Consider the following 24,305-nt stretch of genomic DNA (forward strand, 5'->3'; position numbering starts at 1 on the left):
ACCACATCTGGACTAAGGAGTTTGTATGCCAAGCTACAGCATCATGCGCATACGGAAATGAGTTAAAATCTTTGAAAAAGGGAGGAGGTTTATAATGGGAATGCTTTTTGGAGTGGAAGTATGAGAGGGCACCACTACAATAAATCTAAAGAACAGAGATAAAATGAGGTCTTATGATGCTTTCATGCAGTTTGGCAAAAGCAGTTTTGCATCTGAGTTCAGCTCATTCTGCCCAGGACAAGCGATTAAAGGTGCACTTTTCAAATGTTTATGTCTCACCATGACCTTCTTTCGTTGTTTGTTGTTTTTTTGTTTTGGTTTATTTATTTATTTATTTATTTTTTTCCCCAGTGTGGAGAAAGTCACAAGGTCAATGACCCAAAGGCAGAGCTGTGCTGGAGAGGTGCTAAAGATTAGCCCCCCTTGGCACTCACTCCCCCCGCTACCTCTGGCTTTACTCTGACATGTGCTGGCTCCCCTTGGGGCTGCTGAGCTGCAGCTGACCCTGAGCCAGGCACATTTTGCAGATGTTTGGGTGGTTTGATAGCGATGCAAAATGTTCTATGGCATTTCTCTGCCTTTTGGGAGCTCCCTCTAAATACATAAGGACTCAAAGAAAGCAGCTCTGTACTACTGTGTTGGGAATGTCTAGGCAAAATGATAGAGTTGTTTATGGAGGCTTTGTGCCCACTAGAAATGCCCAGGCAGCACTTTCCTCAGGTCTTGGGCCCCATTATGCCAGCAGAGGAGTTCAAAGTAGCCTTGCTGAGACAAAAAGACCCACCCTTGAGAGCTTCTGATTAGGAGCACAGCTGTTTTCAGAGGTCCTAATAAAGGCTGGAGCCCTGCTGAGTCTGGAGAAGCCTGGAATCTCCTGCAAGTGGGAGTCTAATTTTGTGGTAAATAGGTTTTTTAACCTTTGTGACAGCCTGAAAATGTTTGATTTAGGCTTTCATACACTGGAGTAACCAAAATAGAAGGATTAGAACAGAATGAAAAGCAATATGCCCTGGAAAGTGCAATTATGCGGGAATCCATCTGAAAACAGCTGTTCAGGAACAGACCAGAGGAGGCATTTTTAATACATCACCAGGCAATGGGGGAGCTCCACCTGTAGCTCAGCAGTTTGAACCCTGATCTCATCAACACTGTGTCACTGTCATTTTAGTTGCTTATTACTCTTCTGCATGAAAAGAATTGACTTGACTAGCGGGAGGCGTAAGGAGCAGCAAGAAATCATTCTTCAGCCATACTTGCTGAAGGAGACGATGTCCAAGGAAAAGGTTGGTTTGTTGCTCAACAAGGCAGGAAAGTTGTGCACCAAAAATGTCGTTGAAACAGAGTACATAAAACCTTTTGCTTTTTCATTTTCATTGCAGGTTCAGGTACATCCTGATTAAGTTTGGGAAGGTGGAGAACAGTTACCTGAAGTTCAAGCTTTTGAATTTGCTGCTCCTGCTGGACAGCAGGAAGTTTAGCACTAGGATGTTTAGAGCCAGAAATGATCCTGGAGCCATAGGCAGTTATCTCTGAAAGCTCAGGGAGTGTGGGTGAGGTTCTGGGAGAAGGTCAGGTAGTATCTTTTCATGAAGGACAAAATGGGTGGAAAAGCTGCTAGTCAACTTGAATTCAGCTGTAGGAAAATACAGGAGTAGATGAACTGCATACAGGTACCTACTGGAAAAAAAACAAAATGAAAAAAAATCCTTGGAGTTTGTGAGGCTTCTGAATCTGTCTTTCCAACATTCTTGAAAGCATGCTGGGAATTATGGACTGGATGAAATTACTGCAAAGCACATTAGAAAATATTTCACTGGCAGAATGGAAGAGTATCTGCAGGGGTCGGTTCTTGCTCAGGTACGAGTCAATGCTGTCATTAACATCCTACTTGAAGTATAAGAAATACACTATTAAGTTTGAAGTTGAGATGAAATGAGGAGAGAAGAGAAGCCATGTGAAGGACAGGTTAAATGGCAACATGCAGAAACAGTCTAAACACAACAAGGATAATTGCAAAGGCAGGACTCCAGGCTCAGTGCAGCTGTTTACTGCTGCCAAAACCAGAAGTAAGAACCAACTGGGCTGGGAACCAGTTATGTGGTAAAAACCTATAGCTGTTGTGGACCACAAGCTGAATGTTCTTCAGGCAGGTTATGGAGCCATAAAAAAATAGCAGGAAGACTTTATCCCCTGTTCTACTCTTATCTAGAAAGGTCTCAGTTAGAATAATGTGCTTATTTTGTGTGAAAACATGACATTTCTTGCCATAAGATTGTGTGTGGGCTTTTAATGTGAGTTTAAAAGACAAACTGACAAACTAAATGGAAACAAAGCATCCTGTTTGAACAACAGTGTTTTATTTCGGGGCTCAAAAATGTCCTGGGAAAATATTGCTACCTGTTTGTTCTGTGCTTAACCCCTTAGCAGGTCTGAGCTAAATGAACATTCGGTCTGCCACACTACGTCCGTTCTTCTGTTCTGCCACATTCTTAGAGTCAGCAGTAAGGGTGAGGGATGGGACTGAAGGGGCATCATGTTGCACCAGAAGATGCCAGTGGTTTCTAGGAGCTTCCCAGTCAGTACTGGAGGGCCTGTAGTGGGAGATGGCTGGGTAAACTAACTTGCTGGAGTGATGGGTTTCCTTTGCACATAGCTCTTGTATTATTTCCACACCAGACCTTTGTCAGCACAAGTCCTTCTCTCCTTCTGTCCAACCTCCTTCCTCCTTGCCACATCCCAGGGTCTGCTCACACCCCTTCAGAACATTGCTACATTGCAGGAATACCGCTTCTAAAGTAGTTCCTGCACGTAAGTCTGAGGTCATCTGGTAATTCAGGCAGGCATCCAACACAGAATTTGGATTTATGCTTTAAAAATCTGCCTGACCTGAACAATAGATTACAGTGATTGTGAAGGAGATGTTGTCCTTTCTTGGCTAAGTTCTCATAAAGTTTTATACGAAAGATTAAAAAAATAATAAAAGGAAAAGAAATAATAGAAGAGGACATTATAGTCACAAAAGAGCAGAGCAGTCGAGAAGATTCAGATACGAGACAAAAGCCAAGCGCAAAAATCCATCTTACTCTAGGAGGTTAGTGCTGCTTTTTTGGGTTTAATCCTTTTGCTTTGGTGCATTTCACTCCTACCCTTTGCAGGGTGTGGAAGCTGAACATTATACTCTGGTGGTTTAATAAAACCTATCATCTTGTTTATTTCACTCATTTCCTCACTGGGCTGAAAGCTTTAGGGATTTCTTTCACAATAATTCCCCAGATCTCATTCTTGGTCATTACAGTGCGGCTGATTGCCACTAAGCAGATAGTTCCTCCTTTTTATTCTCTGCTTTCAGTCTTGTAATTCTGTGCTTATCTGCACTGCACTTTATTTGCATTTATTAGCTCTGTTGGTATTTAAAATATCTACTCTAAGACTTTCTTTATCTGTCTGCATTGTTTCTTATTATTTGCTGTCTCTCCCAATTTAACGTTAAATGCAAACTCAAAATGTTTGTTCCAAACGGTTGTCAAAATTTGTTGCATAAACTGTTGAGTGGGCCTATAGGTCAGCCTAGCTGCCAAATTTTTCTAGCTGAGAAATTACCATTTCCAATTGCACATCTTCCACGAATCTCTTCATAGCTCCAACTGGTTCCCCCCTCTTGCTCCTCCTTTCCCCCCTGTCTGGGAGATGCTGCCTCTTGTTCCTACCAACACACTCCCTCCCTATCCCTGAAAGTGCCCACCTCATTCTCCCCTCACAGGTTCTCCCATGTTGGGATAAGTGTGTTATCTTAGCATCTACACTTCCGACACCACCCCAGGGCAACACTTATCTTCTAGAGAAGGTGAGAACCACCATGATGGTGTTGAATTGAGGATTTTCATGTGATGCCATAGCTGCTCCTTATGTTTTCTCTGGTATTAGTGGTAATTTGATTAGTGACTGAAGGCACCCTGCAGTATGTGGGTAATACCTGAGGATAGGTTGGTTACAGTCAAAGCATGGAGCCTGGTTCCAGTTTTGGTTTGTGGCATAGACTTCTGCAATTTCAGGCAAACAAATCTCTGTGCCCTAATTTCCCCTTGTGTGAAATAGAGACTACAATGCTTATTAGCAGAACTTTTCTTTTGTCGTTTTTGTTGGCCTTTTCTCACATTTTAGGAGATGTGTTGTTCTCAAATAGAGCAGAACTAAGAAGCTGGAAGTCCCAGGATGGTCGTGGGACACGGTAGGGCTGCAGTGCTCACCAGCAAAAATACAGCAGCCATTGCCTACAAGCTGTGATGGACAAGTGAGGACAGAATCTCTGGGATGATATCGGCTCCAGACTGAGGCTCCAAAATTCAGGTATTTATGGAGTAATAAAATAACACTTGCCTGTAGCCATAATTTCAGTATCTCTCCTCAATCCCATCAGAAATCCCTTATTTAGTGCTTGCCAGTGCTGTGGAATGTGACAGTCTTCCGAAAAAGCGGTGTCAGAGGCTGGAGCCTCAGGGGGTGCAGAGTTTCTGCACTAATATCTAGACCTCATGGAAGGGCATATGGGTTCAACACTTCGGGCAACAGTTAGCAACATTGCCTTTCATCTGAGCCAATTAGTCAGAACTGAAACTAGACTTTTAGGGTCTGAGTGAAAGTCCAGAAAAATCAAAAGATCATTTCTGTTGACACTACAAGGCTACAGAAGTCACAAGGGCACAGCATTAGAGCAATCTAAAACTGTTCAAGTTTCTTCAATATTTTAAAGCTTGAAGGGTTTTTACTATACTAAACTATTTAAAGCGGAGTGTTATAGTGGTGGGAAAGTACAAAAATATTCTGTAGTCTGTGGAAATTTAAAAACAAATGAAGGAGCCTACTGTCCCTGCTGTCCCCATACAAAGCTCTGAAAACACAGGAAATCATAAAATACTATTTTCATTGCTGTTAGCTGTAACATCTGTTTCTTCTGGCTCACACAGAAGGTACACTCCCCCTTCAAGAAATTAAAACTCTCATAGTCTTTCCCTTTTTGTTCTCTTTGTTTTTAATTGTAAAAGAAAATTATAGTCCATCCAGAAGATAGATGTGGAAAGTATGAGAGTTTTGGTTTTGGAAAAGCAATTAGATACAAACTGTGGAAACAGTGCTGTAATTTCCATTGCAAATATTTTGAAAGCTGCTTTCTCAAACCGTGAATTGTTTCTTTAACATTGGATCTTTTAAGCCTTTATCTCCAGATAGGCAAGCAACAAGTATATGTTGATGTATGCTAAAGCATACTGTCAGTGAGTCACAAAGACCAAATTTAAACTGCCAACTGAAAGAACTAAAACCAGCTACCATAAATTTTTTTATAAATAGTTTCCTAACATAATTTCTTCTGAACTTTCTCTGCCAGTGTGAATGCTTGCTTATTGTCCATTGTCCGAGGTGAACAGGACTTTACCTGTCAATAATTCTGCTATTATGGGGACCTAAAAAAACGGTGATGCCTGCACTCTTTTCTTGCTTTGGAACCTTGTAGTAGTTTATGGTTTAGTTCTGCCTTACCCCCGCTACCACCCCTCCCCTCCCCCCCCACCCCCCCCCACCCCTTTTATATTTTTTGTGGTAGTTTTTTCTTAGCAATGTTCTGTGACTTGTGGTGCAGTAAGAAGACCATCTGTTAACTGTTTAGGACTTTAATAGCTATTAAATGATTTGCTAAAGTTCCAGGGAGTTTGAGTTAAAAGAATAAAGATGGCATGCCTTAACTCTGATATCAAACAAGTCTTTACTAATCTGTTTAGATTAGGAGACTAGGCTGACCAAATCTGCTTTCATTATTTCACTTAATGCAATCTGGATAATAATGGAAAATAAAAATTCCTACATAATTATAATGTTAATAATATTTCTTATGAAGTTTTTTGCCAGCTACTTTCTTTTTAGTTTTTTTTTTTTAATAAATCTGCTTATTAAACTATACCACTATGTGTAATTTTTCATGGCAGTTTATCTATTGTACAACATGTCAGTGTCTGTGAGTGTGTTTAGTTTAGTTAACATTTTGCACAGTCCTTTTATTCTTTTACTGAAGATGTCCACAACCTTCTTAATGTTATAATTTGGTTTATTTCATTATTATTCTGGTTATAGTTGTGTGTTCATGGTTGCCTTAAGCTACTGATGAATGTGTCTACACACGAACAGATCTTCGTGAAGATATAAATTAACTGTCAAGGGAAGTCTTTGGGAAAGACTTCTGGGGAAGGCTAGCACTTCATTTTTTGTGCTTTTCTCCTTAACATCCAGACTGAGCCATAGCAGAAAACCTTTTGTACCAGGGTTATCCCACATCCTTCTTTCATCCTTCAGACATACTTATGCTGCTGCCCCAGACCTATGCCTGCTCTCCTTGGCTGCTGGCAAGACTTGGGCCCATCTGCCTTGCCCTTACATGGTACCCAAGCTGGAGACCTACAAGGCATTCTCGGGTGCTGCAAAAGGCTGATATTTGCTTCCTGGCATGTTTTTCAACAGGGTAGAACAAAGGAAGGAACTGAAAAGAAGTAATTTCCTTGTGTTTCATGAGCAGGGTAGGAGAGAGGTCTTTGAAGATCGGTAGATTCATTCTGGGGTTTCGTCAGGTAAAGTGGGGAGAAGAGGGGAAGGTGTGCATTATTTCTCCTCCTCCAGTAATGCAGCCCCAAAATACCCATGCTGCTTCTGCACCCAGGATTTCCAAAAGAAAAAGTTCACTTTCTGCATGAAATCATGATAACAAGGTAAAAGCAAATGTTTGGAAAAAAAAAAGTTAAACAGAAATACCTTCTTACAGAAAGCGTAAAGTCCACTAAAAAGTGATACCAAGTGTAGGAAAAAAACCCCCATAAATCATCAACTTCAGGGCTTTTAAATATGATTTATAATTTAGTTGTCTTGATATGTGTTTCCTCTGCTCTCAGTTCTGCAACTAAATATCAGCAATATATTCATTACAGATCCTGGCTATGAAAACTGCATGACAGTTTGCACAAAATACTAGTAATTAACTTTCCGAGACACATCAAACTTTATGTAAGAAGACCCTTTAAATCTATAATATATCATAGTATTTGACAATTGTCCATCTATTGCCTGAATTATAATTTGGTGAAGCAGGTTGGGTTTCTTGAGAATTTAAGTCAGAATGTAAAAAATTTCAATTCCTTTTGTTACTGGAACTTATTGTATTCTAGATATATGGAATTAAGTCCAATTCTTGGTGCTAATGAACTCAAAAATGTCATTGAATTTAATTTGTGGAGTATTTGTATTTATGTCAAGGAGTTTTGAGGTCTGTGAAACCATTTTGGGTACCTCTGGTCTGTTTTAAATGATCTCACAGGGAGTCTACAATGGGAGAAGAATGATTGTTTCAATGTGCAAACTGAAGCAGCCCTGTATGCTCTGAATTTGCTTGAGGCTAGATTAACTCAGATGAAAGAGTATGTTATTTCTAGGATTTCAGTAAGACTAATGGAGCTCCAAGTTGCTGCTCATCCTTTTCTGTGAAATTCAGGAGCTACAGGGAACATTATGATTATCTGATTATGCATCTAGAATACTATAGATACGGGATTTCCTGACATATATTATGCTCCAGTCCAATAACTTCTGGTGCGTTTGGAGCACTTGTGGCTCTAACAAAGTTTTCCTAAACTTTTCAAAAAGTCTATTCCAAAAACTGAAGCTCGAGAATCTGATTTTAAACTTCAAAACACAATTCTGTGAATGATGAGCATCTCACAAGAGGCATTAAAACATTTTATCTACTTCCCGATGATAAACAAGTACTTTGACACATGTTTAATTGTAGAAACCTGCAACAGGCTCCAGTAACAAGAAGCAATTGCACCCCTATGTGATGCATGCATTGAGGGGACACAAGTAGAGCAAGTGACAACAGCAGAGCAAGTCTGGGGTCTTTTAATTACAAGCAGCTTCCTGAAGTGTTCCACAAGGACAGCTTTTTTTGGGGAACAGAGGAAAGTGACTGGGTAGAGCTGCTCACACTGACAGGGATGAAATACATTGACTAAACTTCTGTAATGAAACATTGCTCTCATTAGTCTTGTGCCAGATAGTGGTTTCTTTTGGGTCCTTCCATTTGCTGTCAGTTAGCAGCAGGTCAGAGGTTTTGTCTCTTACTAAGAGGTAGAGGACTGAACTGAGGTGCAGGGTCTAGCTGATGGTGCTCTTCCTTTTTCTCCCAGGTCATGAATGTTTAAAGGATACCCTCTCTTATTTTCAAACACAAGCTTCATTTTGTTTAGGTCTTTGTGGTGGTTTGACCCTGGCTGAATGCCAGGTGCCCACCAAAGCTGCTCCATCACTCCGCTCCTCAACCAGACAGGAGAGAGAAAATATAACAAAAGCTTGTGGGTGAAGATAAGGACAGGGGTATCACTCACCAATTACTGTCACAGGCAAAACAGACTCGATTTGGGGAAAATTTAAGTTGTTACCATTCAAATCAGACAAAACACCTTCCCCCCACCCTTCCCTTCCTCCTGGTCTTAACATAATCCCCAATTTCTCCACCTCCTCCCCACAAGCGGTGTAGGGAATGGGGAAGGGGGGGCTGTGGTTAGTTCCTCACATGTTGTTTCTGCTGCTCCTCCCTCCTCACACTCTTCCCCTGCTCTAGTGTGGGGTCCCTCCCACAGGAAACAGATTTCCATGAATTCCTCCAATGTAAGTCCTTCCCACAGGCTACAGCTCTTCTGTATCAAGTCTAGTGTGGGTTCCTTCCACAGTGCTTCCACAGTGTGCAGTCCTTCAGGAACAGACTGCTCCAGCGTGGATCCCCTGTAGGGTCACAAGTCCTGCCAGCAAGCCCGTTTCAGTGTGGGCTCCTCTCTCCGTGGATCCACAAGTCCTGCCAGAAAATCTGCTTCAGCGTGGGCTACCCGCAGGGTCACAGCCTCCTTCAGGCATCCACCTTCTCTGGTGTGCGCTCCTGCATGGACTGCAGGTGGATATCTGCTCCGTGACTAATCTCTGTGGGCTGCGGGGGGACAACCTGCCTCACCATGATCTTCACCACGGGCTGCAGGGGAATCTCTGCTGTGGCGCGTGGAGCACCTTCTCTTCCCCTCTTTCTTAACTGACCTCAGTGCCTGCAGGGTTGTTTCTCTATCATATTTTCACTCTTCTCTTCCTCTGCAGTTTTTTTGCACAGATTCCCCCCTCCCCCTTCTTAAATATGTTACCAAAGAGGTGCTATCTCTGTCACTGATGGGCTCAGCTGTGGCCAGTAGTGGGTCCATCTTGGAGCCAACTGGCAGTGGCTCCATTAGACACGGGGCAAGCTTATGGCATCTTCTCACAGAAGCCACCTCTGTAACACCTCCCCCCCCCCCCCCCCCCCCCCCCAAATCTTGCCATGCAAAGCCACTAAAGTCTTCATCCTTTTGGTCTTGACACAGTGACAGCAATATTTGCTTTATGTTCATGTGACTAAGGTGCATGTAACCGTGGAAACTTCCCACCATTAGAAGATAACAGGCAAAACCCTAAACTGTTATGAGTAAGATGTGTCCTCAGAGATCTGAGCAGGAGAAGATTTAAGCTCTTCATCATGGTTACAAGAGATTCTGGTTGAAAGAAAAAATCCCTTTTTTTGACAAAACAGAGCCAGAATCATGAAAAAGACATCTCATTTTAAAAATAGCTTTATTCATCAGATATGGCTCATGAATCCTATTTGGATGAACTGGGAATCATATAACCACAGCATGAAATACATATTAGATGTGTTGTATAAATTTGCAGTGTGTCTTCATGATAGTTCAATAAATGAAAACAAGAGTAATGCACCTAAGGCACCCAGGAGCAGTTGAGTGAGCCTTCAGACCTTCTATAAGGACTCAGCATGCTTCTGGGGTGAAGAGTCAACTGGAGGCCTGGACTTGGGATCTGTTCCTCACTTTTCCCTGGCACGGTGGATGAGGTGGAGGCAAGACATTTCTCTGTGAGATGATCCTGCTAATCTACTCCTGCTTCTGAACAGAAGATCTCGGTAGGTCCCTGCTGCCTAAGCAGAACCCAGCACGGCACAGCCCTTGGTGAGCCAACTAACTAAGCACAAGGAGAGAATCAGTGGGTTTTGTTTTATTTTTTTTTCACTCCCCTTCCATCTATTTAAGTGAAACCTCCATATTTTTCCTCTGTGCTTTTTCCAAGATAACCACTCTGTCTCAGCATCCTCATAAATTTCCGGTTTGGGAATTGTAAACTTTAAAATCATTAGTCAAGTTCAGGAATTTTGCCAACTTCTTTACTTTCTTCTGTAACAACAGGGCACACAGTTCTGCTTAAAAAACATATCTGCTCTCTTCCTGTAACCTAATTGTTAATCATGTTTTGGTGACTGACTTTTGGGCACAATCCCAAGAACTTTTAAGGCAGGTCTTTAATAACCACTAATATGTCTGCATACAAAACCAGATGATTATTATTCATGGGTGAGATTAGGCAGAATTAAACTTTCTGAAACTGCAACAAACATTCAGTTAGACATGAAAGTAAGCTGAATTTCCATTTGGTTTGCTTCTTGCTGAGCCTTCAAATTATAAAGTGAAGCAAAGCCAAAAGATTAATACAATGAAAACAAAGATTGGGAAATTAAATGACACGATGCAATTTTCTGCCTCATTGGGCTGGCACCAATAATATGCAAAGGAAAGCCTGCTTAGTGTTGGTTAGCTGCTGTATAAATGTGGGACAATCAGTCTCCTTCTCCAGGGAAGGTATTTTCTTGAATCATATAGCCATTGACTCTTCCAATTACCAGAGACCCTATGAACAGCTTGAGGCCTATTTTTTTCTCTTTTTCTGTTCTGCTTTGCTATATTACTGCTATTAGAGTTTACACAGGTACATGATTTCTCATTATCTCTAATATTTTAGTGACAGATAAGGAGAACACATGGAAAAGAAAGAAGGGAAACCCTGCAGCCTGCTGCCATCTCCATAATTAAATATTAATATTTCAGAAAATGTTACTTTAGGGAGCCCATAATGGACTGTCTGTTAATCATCTCTTTCAGTGTACTTTTAATCTATTACATATTCAGGCTGCCGTTAGGGTATTACTGGAAATACGTCATTGCTTATAACTGTCTGGGGAGAAGCATCATCCTCTAGTCTGCTTCTTTGGATTATTTAGATATTAAACCCCCCTAAATCCTCATTATTTCAAAGATTTGAATAACATTTGGATGTTTGTTATATAGCTATGAGCCCAAGGCCTGTTTACTACCAGCAGCTCTGGTTTACTTTACCACTGAGCCTGCAAGACTTGTGACCTTGGGAGGGAGGGCTCGTTGCCTATGAATACACTGGTATTCTTGCAGTCAAACTTGGAATCACATTGATGGCTTCACCCCATCCTACGGTGTGCCCAAGTTATTGGTCGATGGTTGACTTTTCTTATGATGCAACATCTAAAGAATGAACTCTGAACTGGGGTTCAGGAGGACTGGTGTTGGTCCCAGTTTGAGTATGGACATGGTGCATGACCCCAAGTAACTTTCTTCTTGTTATTTGTTTTACATTCTGTTCTTGTTTGTTTGGTAACTTTAAACTCTAAACCCTTGAGAGCGGGACATGCCTTGCAACTGGATGGTTTATACAGCACCTCTGGGTCCAATCCCTTTCTGCATCCGTGCTTTTGCCACTTTTGTGTGGAATAAAATAAACAGTTAAATTTTTCTGGGACAGAATGAGGCATTCATGAATTAACATTGTTGTGGTATTCTCTAACTACCAAATGTTTGAATCTTAATGTACTTAACACTCTTAATAGTCACTTCTGTGTTATTTTACATTTAATTTTCTATTAATCCCATAGGTATATGTGAAAGTACAGCATTTGCCTGGGGATATCAGCAGGCTTTGCAAAGCAGATCTGGTCAGATAACAGAAGACCATCAGCTGCTAGTGGGAAATATGTAACCTGAGGAAATGGTACAGATGCGTTAGCCAGAGTGACAACTGCTCACTGATCAGCCAGGTCAGTGGATGTGGTAGATTCTTTGTGGGGTGTATCTGACTAAGAACTTCTATTTACTGCAGGTGAGATTGTATTCTATGTGATAGTGTGTATATATATATATATATATAAAACCCACAATAATCTATACTATAGAAGAACCTGAAATAGTCTTATCCTCCCATTACTGCACCTTATTGCCTGGATGTGATATAATGACACTGATGTTTCTTGTCAAAAGTTTTAGCAGCCTGACATTTCATTGTGAAATTTCCATTATCTTTTGGCCACCATGCTCTGTTGTACACAGTGATTTGCACCTCTGGGTGTTACACCTTTTCTTAGATAGGGTGCTTCTTGTACTTTTAGCATCAGTGCTGATAAAACTCCACAAGTTGGTTTGGGTAGTGTACTAAACTGAAGTACGGATTCCAATCCCTCTTCATTTGTTTTGAGTAATGTCTACTCAGTTACTCAAATATGTGTTTTCAGCCATTCCACTGGACTGCAGCTAATACAAACTGCTTGTTCTGTGTGTGAAATACTGTCCTTTGCAAATTTTTGGAATTCCTTGGGTATGTATTGCAAGCAATTATTCCAAATTGGTTTTCTGTAAATACTATGTCTGGTGAATATTACTGTGGTCTGACTCATTGCAGTGCTGTATAATGTGTTTCTAAGTTGAGTTACTTTGACTAAATGACTGTAATAATCAAGTATCAGCAGGTAGTGGTTTTGCCTATGTTCCTATAAATCAGGCACCAATTTCTGCCAAGCCTCTACTAGATGCATCATGAACTGTCATTGTTTCCTTACTGTTTTTTCTGATACTTTACATAAATAAAACAGTCCAGGAGAATTTACATTACTTGTGAAGCCTTTCTGGAAAGGTCCTGTGCACTTGTTTTCTTTTGTACAGTGCCACATTTTAGTGTCCCTTACAGACTTTCTCCTGAACGTCTAGAGGAAATATTCTCTGGAATCACTGGTTGGTTTTTTTTTCGGTTTTGTAATTTTTTTTTTCTTTAAACCAGTTTTGGACTCGTTCAAATCCCACATGCAGTGCCTGAATTTTTTTAAATCCAGACCTCTCTGATGGCCATGCTGTGTGCCTGACATCCAGGTCTTGCTGGCTGTATTAAAAATAAATCAATGGTATCTACACACTGTGCTTCCCTTCCCATTTCCCCATTTCTATTGGCAGATCATAGGTGTAAGTGAACATCTGTCCCTTCTCTTTTGTATGCCATGATCTTGCTGCATGAGAAGACAGCTGCTACAGGATTTTCTCTCCTTTTTTTTTTTTGATTTTGATTCAAGTTATTTGAGTGTGATTGTCATCCTTTGTATTTTGGATGCTCTTGTCCATCTCCTTCACTACCAGTTGCTCTCTTCTATCCCCCAGACCTCATGGAAGTGCTGACATTTCTCTTAATCTTTGTGTAAATACTAACAGGGAGTCCACAGCTTCAGTGTGGTTCTGTTCTTTTGCAGAGATTTGTGCTTTAAATCCTTGCAAGTTTTCTCCTTTGAGGATTAGATCAGATCACTTCCCCTCTCCTAATCTCATTGCCTTTTCTAAGATATGAAGTGCTTCTAATGTACAGAAGTGCTTTCCTCCTAACATAGTAGTGGAAGTAATGACCTCTCTGCTTCCCTGGCAGATGAGAGTAGACTGTATCTGTTCCTATGCACTGAAACCAATCCTTGTGGAATCCTTGTAAGTTACATCTGGGAGGGTGGCTGCGGTACAATTTTCCCCGTTTTAGCTGTGTGTGGATCCCAAGGGTCTTTGCACATACAGATTGGTCCAGCATGTGTTTGCTTTTTTTATTACTTGCAGCAATCAAGCTAACCTACTCTGAGGATTCCTCCACCTTTCCAATTACACTTAATTATATTGTATGCTGGAGCTGCTCTCCCACTTTGGCCATAATGCTACTGATGTGTTGCTCTGCATGCACCGCTGACACTGCACTCAGTGATAGGTTGAATTCTTCATTGTCTTAGCAGACATCCCATGCCCTGCAACATGTCACTAAATTTCTCAATTTCCTCTGTGTGTCCTTATGGGGACTCCACTGTATTTTGCCAAGATTAGCGATTTTTGCAGCTTTCAGTCCCACTGCTAAATGTTTTAGGGTTTTTTTTCCTCTTTTTTCTGTTGTGCTAAGCAGAATGAAATCTAGATATCTGACAGTTTTTCTTTAACACTGTATTCCCCTGCTATGTGTAACAAATGTCTCCTTTATCCTGCTGTTGTCATTCACATTCATGCAGTGCTTGGGTCTAGAGGCTGGCTTGGCCCTTCTTTCATTCTTTTTCCAGGATACAGTTTACTCATGCCTTTCTGGAAGTTCTGAGGGTTGGTAGCACCTTTCCTGGATCTATTAAGATGCTTGTTTAGCTGTAGCTCCTTATTATCTCTTTCCTTACTCTGTTTCATAGCTTTGTAGCCACCCAGCTTTGAAGACAAGAGTGGGCACGCACAGACTGGTTTTGATGAGCTTTGCCCATCCCCAGGCTGCCTTCAGGGTTGCAGGCAGATGATATTGCCCCTTGAATGGAAAGCCCATCAACTTTCCACAGAAAAGATAAATACAGCCCTCTCTGCAGTCCGAGCCCTCTCTCTACTTCCCCTTCCTCAAACTAAGTGAACACTGCTCTTGCAATGGTCTCAAGAGCAGGTTGTCTTGTACTAGGTTTCCTTTGAAGAGAGTTTTTTTTTTTTTTCATTTAGTAGCAGAGCCTGCTGTGGGTTAGCAGTTCCTGGTCATTCTTATTCTGCCAGTCCTTATATTGTTATATGGAAAACTACCTGTTTGTGCCGTGGGCACTGCCATGGCTGTCCCAGAGACAAGGATCTACAACCAACCCAGCAGATCAGTCCCAGAGACAAAGTAAGCATGGGCATTTTCAGTTCCTGTGCCTCGTGGATACAATGTTAAATGCTTTTCAGATTCCATAAAATCCCTCTGTAAGTTTAGATTACACGGATGATGTGAGGATCTGTATCCACTTATGTCCAAGTAAGTCCAATGCTTAAATAAGTTTTTTCTGCTGTTGCTTGTATCAGGGTTTCTTAGATAGCATAAGACCGAGATGGAGAATGTTTGCTCATGTACCCTAACTGTAAATATATTTTCCCAGCCTAGAAAATCTTCACATTTACCTTATGACTCCTTATAACTGCTCTTCACTTGTGTTGCACTTCAGAACCTCTGAAATTTGGTGTCTTGGGTAAGCAGATAATTCCTTTTGTTAAAGGAGTTGTTAAAGTGGGTGGGTACAGCAAAGACAGGAGTTTTTTGTTTAAATCTCTGAATTCCTAGCCACTGCAACCCTGATCAGTAGGATTGCAAGCAAATAAAAAATCACTTTTCATTAAATAAATTGACACATAATTAAGTGATAAATTGATTTAGTTCCACCAATTAAAATAGTAGCCCTGAAGTTTTATAGGAGGTCAGTGGCAAGGCACTGTGGCTGTTTTAAGTCATTAGCTTTCCTACAGCTGTAATAAGTAACTAGTTTGGCATGTTTTCCATTAGTGACTACAATAAAGGCTTTATATGGGCACAGCATAAAGTGACCAGTAGAAGTGACTTGCAGCCAGCTCTGTAACAGTGGGTAGGGCTTAGCTTTACAAGGACTAGTCTTGTTAACTTAGCGACTAGAAAGTTTCTGTAGCAAAATCAGACAGACTCTGCTGTAGTGCATGCAGAGGCACAAGTGCTGGCAACTGAGCATCAAAAAAGTTGAGTGAAGAGGTACCTAAGCTCCTTCATATACGGTTCTGAAAAACTTTCTGTTTTCTACCATGGGTAGGTAAGTACCCTTGACTAGAAAAAAAAATGCTTTGCTTTTCCATTTGCATGAGCAGTCATGAACCTGTTTCAGAAGCTAGTGGTCTTTGGTCCTTAAAACAATTGATTTGTTCTTGCTCTTGGGTTTCCTTCCTCTACATCCAAGATCCCAGCGATGAGATCCCATATTTACTTGGGACCAGAAATGTGCAATGTTTTGTTGGGTCTGAATTCCCTAATGGCTGTGGTATGGTGCTTACTCATCCAAGTCAGAGAGAGTGGGGATCTGAACTTGATCTCTGATATCTGAACACACTTACAGGATGTGGCCTCCCGGGAAGACTTGAGACTCTTACTGGACAAGAGATTTTGACGAATTCTGTTACAGTGTAATAGAAATATTTGCGCACTTGGAATGGTACAGTCAGCATCTGACAACATCTTGAAGATCTAAATTTTGGATTAAGTCACCTGAAACTTCAGTAAGGTCACTCAGCTGGATCTGTAAACATAACCTTTTATCTTGCCTTTCCTGCAAGCGTCCCAGGCAGGCGTATGCCTACTAGCGTTTCAGACCCCCAAAGCCTCTGTCTTGATGTGCCACTTTGTTGTACTGTAGCTGTTTGCTCACCATTCAGCTGTGCATGCTCAAATTACCTGTTGAGTGGAGCAGGAACTGTTCCAGCCTCCTGCAATCAGACTTTATTAAAAGGTTAGAGCAAGCCCGACTGATTAAGAAGTACTGGCACCAGCTAGAACAACTGACTTCTTTGAAACCAGCTGGGAGCTGTTGTTATTTACTCTTCTTTGTAGGTTTTTTTAGATGTCTTCTGTTTTCTCTGTCCCTGTCCTTTAAAATGAATTTATAATCTGATACTTTCTTCTGAACCATAATTGGTTACCTTCTATTATTGGCAAATGTCATTCCTACTGATAAAAGCAATTGTTACTTAAATTAATAACACCCAGCTGGTACCTGAAAGTTTTACATGAATTCCCTGGCAGTTATTAATTCTACCCTTACCTATTAAATGGTTACACATAACTTGCATGAAAAAGAAATTCTTCATAGTCTTAATATTATCTTCTCAATTCCTCAGGGGAAGAGTGCATCAGTAGTTTTCCAAAGTGTAAACTCCTTGTGTCAGAAATATTGGTCAGCTGAGAAGCGTAACTGAAGATTTGTATCGCTCCTTATACCATGTCCTGCAGGATGCCACTAAAAGTAAAGAAATAAACATATGGAACAAGATGTTTCTATAAAATAGGTTTTGTTTTATTCTGGTGCTGATCCTAAGATAGTTTGCTTTGTCTATAGCAGATGCTCAGTGCTTATTAGCAACCATTTCAGCTATACATGTTTAGCTTTGCATTCCAAATGTCTGAACTCAGCGTCTTAGTCTGACATCATCACGATTTTTACAAATTTGCTTGCCAGAGGAGAAGGTGGAAAAAACTTCCATATGGAGATGTTTTTGGTTTTTGTCTTCTGCCTTGGAATATATATAGAAGGGAAACCTGCAAGCATGAGGGCTGGATAATAATTTTCCCTCATTAATTCTGTCATTTGAACCATCATTGCATCTGTATAGCTGGTATTGATACCTTGCGGTGAGTGTGAGTGTGGTGAAGATGTACATCTTCAGTGACATCATTTAACTGCTATGCAGGTCTAATTCCCTAGTTGAAATGTCTGATCGTACTTTCCTGAAGTTGAAGAAGTTGAACTAGAACTCAGTCAGTGTCAGACATTTGTGAAAACAACAGTGAAAAGCAGATAAAAGTTTCTGATTGCATGATAGGAGTGTTGAGGAATTTCAAAATTATCTTCATTGTAGCTGGGAAGCAATAAAGAAATCATTTAGGAGGTTGTGCGCATTTTGAGTATAGACATGGCTTTATCTTCAAGGACCAAATCAGTGTTGATTTATATGCAAAGATATTCTGCAGTTACTCTGGATGTAAATATGCTATGGAGCTTATGACAAATGGTGACACTGGCTTGTGCATATTCTCCCTTTTCATGGGACAACTATAAAAATTCTTTTTCTAGCATAAAATCTTGTATCACTCCCTTTTCCCAAAGCTTTATAAAAAAACAGAAAGAAGGTGAAAACATAATGAACAGGGCAACCTTGTCCTGAATCCTAATGGCTTTCTGATGAGGTAAACAATGACTCTTAATTAGAAGCTAAAATTTTTAATTAAGATGATTCTTCAGTAATTATCTCAGTTGTCTGCTTCACTGGATTTTAATGAAAAAGATTGATTAGGTATAAAACCAGTAGCATAATTAAACATTCAGGGTCTGCATTGGTTACTGAGGTGAAAGCAATGTGATTAACTTCAAAGTGCATTTTTCAACAAATGGTGTGAGACAGTGAAGCCCACTTCAGACGCCATGCTGCCCTATCCCAGCTCCCTCCCTCTTTCCCTGCCTGCCCATGATTCACAAAGTGAATATGCAGGAACACCATTTTTGGATAAAAGTTATGCTGAGTGACAGATTCCAGTGGCACACTTAACTAAGGCCGTTGGAGTGGTTATGAATTCCATACGACAAGGGGTTTTAGTAAATGGACTGGAACTTGTCACACAAGACTTCAGACCCAAGAGTAGATTTGTTTTTCGTTCTTATGAGAAGTGTGGAATAATTGGTTCAGCAGTTCTGTTTTTACGTGCGCTCAGAACACCCCATAGGACCCGACCAGAGAGACATGCCTTTCTGTGGTTGATATGACTACAAGGACAAATTTAATTTCTGCTACCTCTATTCTCACTAAGCAGTCCCTCACTTCATGAGCAGAGTTGTTGAAACATAAGTAAAAGATTATCAAAGTGCAAAATTTGTTCTGAAGAGTAAATGGCTGCTGTGCTTCTGACTGATTTTATAGCTTTACTACACCAGGAGGAACTGTGTTCAACAACCTGTTAGCTAATCATGATTAATCCTTGTAGCTCAGTGTCACTCTGAGGCAAACTGGGGATGGCTTTTTTTTCTGGAATTTGTTGCCATTACAGCTGGAAATATAGATGTCTGTACTGAGAAACTGATTAAGAAAAATCTGAAATCAGACTTTCATTCAGCCATAGTTGTAATCTCAGTGAGGAAGCAGAAAATATGTGTATGTATGTAAGGAAGCCGGTTGCCTGCTTTCCTTTTTGCTTTAAAATACAGAATTAAGGAACCCTATCTAGAATTCAGGGAATTTCTCAAAGCCTTTGTTATGGAAGACTCTGCTGGGAGTTATCCAATAGTATTACACTTCTTGCCAGTTACCAGAAGGAGGAAATGTAGTAGAAGCACCAAGAAAGGTCTCTACGTACTCTGGTGAAAGGCTGCCCCGTGTTGGTTCATATTCTGGTTCATTTTCCCAGCACAAAGGCAAAACATGTTTTTCTATGATTGTGCTGATGCATCAGAGAACAAGACTTTGAACCATAGGATTAATTTTCCTGTCTTTTTACTTTATCAACCCACATCAATTACGGTTAAACTCAATTCTTTTCTCAAATTTTGCAGCTAACAAAAAGCCAGCAGATTACATTTCAAATTTTCCCCATTAATTGTTGGAATATTTCCCTCTGTGCTAGACAGTCTTAGTTAATCATTAGTCACATTAGCAAAACGGGTAACACTTCCCTTTCTGTTGATTGCCCTGATCATCAGAGTTAATGTGAAAGCAGCATGATGAAGCAGTTTGTGTTTTTTATGAGTTCTTGCACTTAGTCTTCCAAAACATACAGTAACATTCTAAGCCATCTCCCCAATCACATGGCTCTAACCAGATAGGCAATAGCCTGCATAGAAGAAATTCTTCTTTGTCCCCTCCCTTCTCTACCGTTGAAAATGTATTTTTAAGAGACCTTTTTTAAAACAAAAAAAAGATTCTGTGTCTCTGTGGCATCCTGAGTGGGAAACACCTGGAAAAATGTCTGGCTATCTTACCCATATGGAAAGAAAAGGGAATTCCTGAAAGGACAATTCTTTGTCTTAATCACCAGATAATGTAACAACTACATCTAGCCTACTTCTGTGGCTTTCCCTGTTGTAATGGGACCCTTTGTAAGGAATCATGTATGCTGGTAACCCCTGTATAAGTACTCTGTGTTTGGGGAGTGTGGGATGTGAACACTCTGTTTTTGCTCTGTGTTTCCTTCATGTTTGGATGGTCAATAGCTGTTCTGAGTTTACTTGACAAACAAATCTGGGAACACAGAAGACATGTGAAAACCTCCATGTTTTTTCTGGAGAGCAGTACACACCAGGTTTCACTACTAGTGTCCACGCTAAGTAAAAAATAACTCAATGAAGATGTTTCTTTGACAAACAGGTCTGCTTATTGAGGGGCACCCCTCTACAGAACCTGGTACCCCTCAGAGCAGCTGGAGGCAGCAGACTGTGCAATGCATTGCCGTGGGTAACATTCCCTTTCCACCATGTTTGGCCTATAGCCTGACTGATTGTATTACTTTCTCCTATGTAACACAACTGACTTTGGCGGTCCCCTGATGTTTTGGGTCATTTTCTCAAAGACACTGTTTTACTTCTTACTTACGGTGACAATATAACAAATGAGTAGAAGTCCACATTTTTAATGAATACTGCAACCACTACCTCTTGGAGAGCTGAACAGACTAATGTGCTGGTCACTTGAGCCTACAAATACAAGAATCAAGTAAAAGACAAAAGAAAATAATTCAGTGTTTGGTCATGTAGCTGCTCAAATTTTCTGTTGAAGAGTGTGTTGTGTGCTTAAAAAAGGCTAAGGGATACAGTTTTGTGTATACCAGATTAATCGGGATCTGAAATCTGTTGCTACCCAGCTCCTGGAAAGCATTTGTCATGGCGATCTTTTGAAATCAATTGAAATGTATCTTTTCCTCCTGCTAACTGACATGATAGATTGGTAATAATCAAACACTATTTGTGCAATGTCAGTCTAGCTTTTCTGTTGTGAGTGATTGAATATCCTTTAAACACCATTGTGGCATTGCTCCTGAATTGAAACCTAATGAGAAAACTTTATAAATGGACTAAAGTCATGTTTCCAGTTCCCAGTTGTACACTCAGTACAGACACCTTGCTTTATCTCTGCAGTTAGCAGGAATGGTTTAACAGGCTGCTGCTGTAAACTGTCAAGGCAAATACAGAGTGCACATGCAGTATTTTAATTAATGCTTAATGATTCTTTTCTGATCAGGCTTAAAATCCTCTCTGTGCAAGTGATTATAGGTAATTCTTTAGCTGTAACAAGATCATTTGATAATAAGGCTGATGAAGGAAAGCAATTATTTAAATATCAGCAGCTTAATATCAGTAATGACTATCTCATTCTTGTTCAGGCTTTGTGAAAATGTGTTAATACAGTGTAATTTTAATATTAATTTTCATGGCACTGGAATAGAACATAAACACAAGTAGAGTGGAGGTTTCCCAAGGGAGAGGGATTTTCAACATTTGGTTCCTCTTATGCCTTACTCCAGTTGATGGTAAGAAAGGGGTAGCACATGCATATTCATAATTTACCTGGTCACTATAATTGTTAGTAAAGAGGTTTTTTTCTTGCCTCAATCTGGATGGATCAACTCATAAGGCTCTGTGATATGCTTTGCCATGGGTTCTGGCTCATGGGGTGAAATAGTTTATTTGTGGAGCTTCTCTGCTGTAAGGCTTGTCCAGGACTACATCTTGTGTATGCAATAGGGAGCAGCTTCAATAACTTTGATGGATAAAGTACTGTAAGTTGTTTTTTGTTTTTTTTTTTTTCTTTTTTTTTCTGAAACCACATAAGTTAGAGTCTACTTACAATTGGTTTGTCCTCTGGTAAGAGCTATGCTCATTTAAGAAAAAATATTCTATAATTTTGTAAGGCAAGTGGAGGAATCACCTTGTCTCTTGGGAGTTTTGAACCCAATTCACATGCATTTAAACTCTTTGTGCCAGGATCAATGCCTTGTGCTAATGCTACAGAATTTGATCTTGCAATGTAGATGTAACTGAGAAGTAACTACTTTTCCTCCACACTAACAAAATATGAAACTTCATATAATGACTAATGATCTGAATTACTCTGATATTTGGGAACATGAAAGTGGCAAAATGCTGCTCTGGTTTTGACTGGGATAGAGTTTTCTTCATAGTAGCTCATATGGTGCTATGTTCTGGATTTGGGCTGGAAACAGTGTTGATAATTTGGGATTTGTTCTTGCTGAGCAGCGCTGACACAGAGCCAAGGCCTTTTCTGCCTCTCACCCACCGCACCAGTGAGGGGGCTCGGGGTGTACACAGAGGTGGGAGGGGACACAGCTGGGACAGCTGAACCCAGCTGGCCAAAGGGATATTCCATACCGTATGACATGGTGCTCAGCAATAGAATCTCCAGGCCAAGTTTGGCAGGGCTGCTGTTGCTCAAGGACTGTCTGGGCATTGGTTGGCTGGTGGTAAGCAATTGGGTGGTTTTGTATCACTTCCATCTCCTTACCCCTGCACCCCTCATGTGTTCCCCCTCCCCCCCTTCTATTTCTTATTAAATTGTCTTTTTATCAACTCTTAAGTTTTCTACCTTCTTCTTTTTTGATTCTCTCCCCCATCCCACTGGGGAGGAGTGAGCAAGGGTTGTGTGTGGCTTAACTCCCTACTGGGGTTAAACCAGAACAGCTATAAAGAAACAAAATCCCTTTATATTTTTTTTTCTTGCTTGTTCCAAATTATGGCTGACCCAACTGGCCTGGTTTTGGCACAAAATACTATTCACTGGTGACCCTGGGACTAAGCAATAACTTGCTTGACGTGGCTGTATTTCTGAAAACTCAAGGACGTCTTAGTCAACAACCATAAGGTCAAATCTCAGTTACCAAAGGTAGTGAAGGAGCAAAGGAGAGGAAACAACCCCTCCTTTATTTGCAAAATAAAACAGAACTGGAGATGACACATAGTGCATACACCTTAGACCAGAAGACCATGCAGTGGAAGTGTGACAGGGAGCAGAAAGGGGAATGATGGCTGAGGTGCTCTGTGTGAGGGTGCAGAGCAGCGCTCTGAGGCACGACATCCTTCCCATGTACCTGTGAATGCAGGCATCCTCCCTGCCCCACTGGGCATCAAGGTTCACGCAAAGGTAGCAGTGGTGCTTTTGCAGGCAGGGTTGTCAATCTTCACCTGGGTTGGTGGTCCATGGGAGATGAAGAGAAGGTGACATGGATTTCAGCTCTGCTTCCACTGACTTGAAGCAGAGCAGGTGAAATGATTTTCAGTCATGCTTTTAGCTGTGGAACATAATGCTCTCGTTTTTAAAAGGCAAACAGTCAGATGTTTTTCCTCCTTTTATCCAGATGTATATTGGCATATATGTAACCATAGTAACTATGGCTGGAAAAACTGAGATCTAGTAGTTTTTAAATTGCCTTCAGAGTAAGCTTAGTGATGAAGCCTGAAAGGAGATGAGATAGTTCATGGAAAGGTAGATGACAAAAGTGAAAGGAAATTTTATTGCTAAACTTACTTAAGCCAAAAAAAGTTCTAATAAGTGAAGTAATAACTTTTCTCACTCAACAGGCACTTTTACAACTCATTAACATTTCAGCTTTACCTCCAGGCAAACTGTCATGTTTTTGTGACTCAGTTGATATCTACTATCATTCATTGATAGTAACTATTTTTAGATACGAGTTCCTAACTCCGCATGAGTTAACATGACCTCAGTTGAGCTTGGTTAAAGCGAGTGTTGGCTGTGTGACATAAGGATTTAAATAAGGACTCCTTCAGTTGTATTGTCTGTCCTGCTTTGAATCCACTGCCTGTGCCTGAACAAGTCTCTGAGTCCACATTACAGAGCAACTTACAAATGAGATCCTCTGGTTTTGTGTACCTGACCTAGAGCCAGGGAGAGATGTTCAAAGTGATGAACACCCACACAAGAAGTAGATGCGGACAGGCTTCTGCTACACATGACGAAATAGCAGATGGGTGTTGTTAAGGACCCCTAATAAACCTGTAGTTTCTTGCTTTTGGAAATATAAAGTCAAGGCACCTTAAATCACTTGGGATTTTTTTTTGGGAATTCAGGCCAAACCCTTCAAAATGCAGCAGGGAGTTTGTTGCACAGGTAATATTCATACAATGTATCTTGAAAACGAAGTGGTAGGAAGCTAAAGTGTTATGCCTTTCTGTGCCAACAGCTGGAGAAGATTGTTGAGATAATGAGTAGATGAATTAAACTTGAAAAAGGTTGACTGTATGCAATGCTTTCCTACTCCTTATTTAGAAGACTTTTTTTTTTCAGGAGAACAAATGAATCTATCTATCTCCATGGAGGATCTTTGCACATAAATAAGAATGTAGCTGTTTAAAACTTCCATCTGTCAGAAACCTGGCTTTTAAAAATCAGTCAGTGCAGAGGAATGCCACATGTATATGCATACACTGGAAATGAAATACGTTTTTAAAGGCTTTGTTAGCTTGGTGTGCAAGTTCATTACTTTAGCAGAAGCAG

The 24,305-nt window shown here is 40.6% G+C and overlaps 1 long non-coding RNA gene across 1 annotated transcript in view; it reads left to right on the forward strand.

The window, feature by feature from the left end:
• Positions 1-24,305, forward strand: part of LOC308064809 — a 104,887-nt gene that overhangs the window by 30,937 nt on the left and 49,645 nt on the right. Inside the window, exon 2 of the long non-coding RNA XR_013928531.1 lies at positions 1-24,305. This exon is cut by the window's left edge and continues 15,191 nt beyond it; it is cut by the window's right edge and continues 49,645 nt beyond it. This is a non-coding gene — a long non-coding RNA (uncharacterized lncRNA).

Source organism: Falco punctatus, assembly GCF_963210335.1.
Source record: "Falco punctatus genome assembly, chromosome: 5".
Classification (NCBI taxonomy): Eukaryota; Metazoa; Chordata; class Aves; order Falconiformes; family Falconidae; genus Falco; species Falco punctatus.